This window comes from Loxodonta africana, chromosome 21, assembly GCF_030014295.1.
Source record: "Loxodonta africana isolate mLoxAfr1 chromosome 21, mLoxAfr1.hap2, whole genome shotgun sequence".
NCBI lineage: Eukaryota > Metazoa > Chordata > Mammalia > Proboscidea > Elephantidae > Loxodonta > Loxodonta africana.
Genome location: NC_087362.1, coordinates 69,439,423 through 69,444,629, shown reverse-complemented (window position 1 = coordinate 69,444,629; position 5,207 = coordinate 69,439,423). Strand labels below are relative to the sequence as shown.

The following is a 5,207-nucleotide window of genomic DNA, read 5'->3' as shown; positions in this document are numbered from 1 at the left end:
AATTGTTATTTTCTAATCCAATATTCAGTCAACGGTCATACACTGCAGTTCGTTATTATGTCTCTTTAGTCTTCTTTAATCCAGAACAGTTCCCTAGCCTTTCTTGGTCTTTTCACTGACATTTTTGAAGAATCTAAGGCTGTTGTTTTGCAGAAGATCCCTAAATTTGGATTTTCCAGCTGATTTCTCAGGATTTTACCAATTGCTGTCAACGCTGACTCATGGTGACCCTGTGTGTGAGAGCAGAACTATGCTCCGTAGAGTTTTCAATGGCCAATTTTTCAGAAGTAGATCGCTAGGCCTTTCTTCAAGGTGCCTCTGGGTGGACTCAAACCTCCAACCCTTGGGCTAGCAGCCAAACACATTAACTCTGTGCACAATGCAGGGATTCCAGCTCATGATTAGGTTCATATTAAGCGTTCTTGGCAAGAATACTTACAGGAAATGTGCCTTTCATCAGAAGGTCATGGTGTCAGCTTGCCCCATTATTGGTGGTAAAGTCTGGCCATTTGGTTAAGGTGGTGTCTGCCAGATTTCTCCATTGTAAAGTAAAGGTCTCCTTTCCTCTTTGTAATTAGTGAGTCATTTGTGGAGTGATACTTTGAGAAAGTCTGAATATCCCATTCTAATAATCTTTCACTCAGTGAGTTAGCATCCATTGTTAAGTTTTGTCTGAATCAATTATAACAAAATTTGTCACAAAAAGTTATTTTCTAGTCGTATCATTTCTTCTGCATTCATTGCCATTCTCCTACGGGAGTGTGAAGGGCAGTATTACTCTGACTCAATTCTTTTTTTTATTCATCATTTTTTTTTATGTCATCATTCTTTATGCTCTTACTGTTCCAGATTTGCCCAATGGAAATGCTCCATGCTAGCAACTGTGTCCTTTTGACATACTCTTATCAATCTTGGAACAAATCCTTGAATTTTGACACAAGATATTCAAGTTTCACTTTGTACATTCCCTGCTGTAGACCTGGAATCTGCCTTTTTCAAGAAGCTTTCATTCCTTTTAGAAGGGAGTGGTATTTAGAGACCACAGTCTGGGTATTAGGCATTTTCATGGCTTCCAGCCCCATTTTACTTACTCACTCTAGGAAAGAACTGGTTTTTGCTGTTTAACCACCTTATCAACCATTTCTCTAACTTACCCCTATTTTCTTTTCCCCCTTCTTTGGGCATTAAATCCTTGACAGAATGTTGGAAACTCTAAAGACTAGAGATCAGAGATCTAAATGTTACAATATTTGGAGGGAGGCAACACCTTCATTTCTTTCCCAGTGCATCCCTTCAAGCTAAAAATGGGTTACAAGTGAACTGTTTTGAGAATCACCTATAAAGAAAGGCATCACAGGCAGTACTTTCCCATTCAAATCTTTTTCTGCTTGGGGGTGAAGACATGATGGAGTTTCACTTAATACATATTTGATTTGAATTTTGAATGTCTATGTCTAATTTGCTACTTATGACTATAGTAAAAATTGATTTTATACACTGTAATTGTATGATTTGAATATGTAATCAAGAAATGCAAAGCTTGATACCTTTGATTTTAATTTCCATAACTAATGCCTCTCAGCTCACATAATTCAGTGGTTTCTGTACAGAAACACCTTTTTCTAATTAATGGTCAAGATGAACACAATAGTTCAAGACCCTTTCAATGTTTGGGCCACTCTGAATAATGCATTTTATTCCATATCACGATTATACTTGGCCGTTTATTGAACTGGTCATTACCTTGACCATAGAAAGACATGACGCAGGGAGCCAGTTCTTGAATTCTTCAGTGACCTAAGATCTATATCACCCTGGCAGGTAAAAAGATCAAATTTACTCATCAACTATCAAACATCTTCAGAAGACCAAAAAAAGAAAAGAAAACCACTCTAACAACCAGAGCTGTTTTACAACATTTTAATAAAAAGTTCTGTCTTTGAGGAAGACTAGGTCACCACTACAAGGGGAGCCTGGTGCTCTCATCCTGCTCCTGTCTCACCACTGTTCGCTCTCACTGAGGAACAAGCCGGTCAGGAAGCTGTGCCACAGTCATGACTTTTAAGGACACTGGAAAGTTACCCATGAAACCAGAGATGGCCATTTGCCAGATTAGAATTACTCTAACCGGGTGGAAAAACTTATCATTAACTTTATATGGAAAGGGAGGAAGCCCCGAATAAGTAAAGCACCATTGAAGAATTAAGTAGGAGGACTCACACTACCTGACCTCAGAACCTACTGTACAGCTATGATAGTCAAAACACCCTGGTACTGGTACAACAACAGATACATTGACCAGTGGAACAGAATTGAGAACCCAGATGTAAATCTGTCCACCTATGGTCTTTGACAAGGGCCCAAAGTCCATCAAATGGGGAAAAGACAGTCTTTTCAACAAATGGTGCTGGCAAAACTGGATGTCCATCTGCAAAAACATGAAGCAGGACCCATACCTCACACCATATACAAAAACTAACTCAAAATGGATCAAAGACATAAATATAATGCCCAAAACCATGAAATTCATAGAATAAAAAATAGAATCAATGCTAGAGGCCCTAATACACAGCATTAACAAGATACAAACCACAACCAACAACATACAAACTCCAGAAGATAAGCTAGATAACTGGGATCTTCGAAAAATTAAATACTCAGGCTCATCAAAAGACTTCACCAAAAGAGTAAAAAGAGAACCTACTGAGAAAAAAAATTTGGCTATTACAAATCAGACAAAGGTCTAATCTCTAAAATCTACAAGAAAATCCAAGACCTCTACAACAAAAAAGCAAATAATCCAATTGAAAAATGGGCAAAGGAAATGAACAGACACTTCACCAAAGAAGACATTCAAGCAGCCAGCAGACACATGAGGAAATGCTCACCATCACTAGCACAATGAGATACCATCTCACCCCAGCATTACTGGCATGAATCAAAAAGACAGGGAATAACGAATGTTGGAGAGACTGCACGGAGATCTGAACACCGACGCGTTACTGGTGAGAATGCAAAATGATGCAACGATTTTGGAAAATGCTATGGTGCTTCCTTAGAAAGCTAGAAATAGAAACACCTTTTGATCCAGCAATCCCACCACTCCTCAGAATATATCCTAGAGAAATAAGAGTCTCACACGAATAGACCTGTGAACACCCATGTTCACTGCAGCATTGTTCACAATAGCAAAAAGATGGAAACAACCTAGATGCCCATCAACAGATGAATGGATAATCAAACTGTGGTACATACACACTATGGGGTATTACCCAAGGATAAAGAACAACAATCAACTTGTGAAGCATCTCATAACCTGGAAGAACCTGGAGGACATTATGCTGAGTGAAATAAGTCAACACAAAAGGACAAATATTGTATGAGACCATTGCTGTAAAAACTCATGAGAAGGTTTACACACAAAAAGAAACAATCTTTAATGGCTACAAGGGAGGGGAAGGATGGGGATGGAAAAACACTAAATAGACAATGGTTAAGTGGTAACTTTGGTGAAGGGTAAGACAGTACACAATATTGGGGAAGCCAGCACAACTTGTACAAGGCAAGGTCATGGAAGTTCCATAGACATATCCAAACTCCCTGAGGGACCGAATTGTTGGGCGGAGAGCTCTTGGGACCATGGTCTCAGGGAACATCTAGCTCAATTAGCATAACATAGTTTATAAAGAAAATGTTCTACCTCCTACTTTGGTGCGTAGTGTCTGGGGTCTTAAAAGCCTGTGAATGGCCATCTAGGATACTCCGCTGGTCTCACCTCTTTGGGAGCAAGGAAGAATGAAGAAAGCTTAACATACAAGAGAAAAATTAGTCCAAAGGACTAATGTACCACATCTACCACAGCCTCCACCAGACTGGTTCCAGTACAACTAGATGGTACCGAGCTACCACCACTGATTGCTCTGACAAGGATCACAATAGAGGGTCCTGGACAGAGCTGGAAAAAAAATGCAGAACAAAATTCTGCTCAAAAAGAATGACCAGACTTGCTAGCCTGACAAAGACTGGAGAAACCCTGAGAGTATGGCCCCCCGGACACCCTTTCAGCTCAGTAATGATATCATTCCTGAGGTTCACCCTTCAGCCAAAAACTGAACAGGCCCATAAAACCAAACGAGACAAAAGGTGCACACCAGCCCAGGGGCAGGGACTAAGAGGGAACAGGAAAGCTGGTAATAGGGAACCCAAGGTTGAAAAGGTAGAGTGTTGACATGTTGTGGGGTTGTTAACCGATGTATAGAACAATGTGTGTACTCACTGTTTAATGAGAAACTAGTTTTCTGTAAACCTTCATCTAAAGTAAAATAAAAAAAAATTTTTTTTAATTACTCTAACCAGCCACAAAGTAAAATCCCTGGAAGAGGTATGTGCTGACTTCATCAGAGGTGAAAAGAAGATCCTCAAAATGAAGGAACCAGTTTGGATGCATACCAAGACTCTAAGAATCACTAGTAGAAAAACTCCTTGAGGTGACAGTTCTAGGATCTGAGATCAGTTCCAGATTAGACTCCACAAGCAACTCACTGAATTACACAGCTTCCAAGATTGTTAAGCAGATTACCTCCACTGAGCCAGGAGCAGAGGTTGAAGTCACCATTGCAGAGATTAAAAAAAAAAAAAAACTATTTTAATAAATTGATTATCAGTTGCTAAAAAAAATTCTTCCCTTATGGACAGTCTCAGAATCTATAGAAGTCACCATATGGTTCTGTTAGACCTAGGACTAAAAACCAAATTTTAGCCACCTCATTTTTCTGTTCAGGATTAGCCTTCATCATGCTGAATGTCAAAGTTTATGAGATGTATCAGTAGCCACCAAAAACCTAAAGCAAACTGGCTCAACCAAAAATAGGAAAATTCTTAATGACATGGATGGAGTAAAGCTTTCAGGACCTTCATTTGCTGATGTGGCACGACTCAAAATGAGAAGAAACAGCTGCAAACATCCATTAATAATAGGACCCTGGAATGTACGAACTATAAATCTAGGAAAATTGGAAATCATCAAAAATGAAATGGAACACGTAAACATCGATATCCTAGGCATTAGTGAGCTGAAATGGACTGCTATTGGCCATTTTGAATCGGACAATCACACAGTCTACGATGCTGGGAATGACAACTCGAAGAGGAATGGTGTTGCATTCATCTTCAGAAAGAACGTTTCAAGATGTATCCTGAAGTATAAT

The 5,207-nt window shown here is 39.4% G+C and overlaps 1 pseudogene; it reads left to right on the top strand.

The window, feature by feature from the left end:
- Nucleotides 1-2,054: 2,054 nt before the first annotated feature.
- On the top strand, nt 2,055-4,649 carry LOC100658316 (small ribosomal subunit protein uS10-like; annotated as a pseudogene).
- The last annotated feature ends 558 nt before the right edge of the window (nt 4,650-5,207 follow it).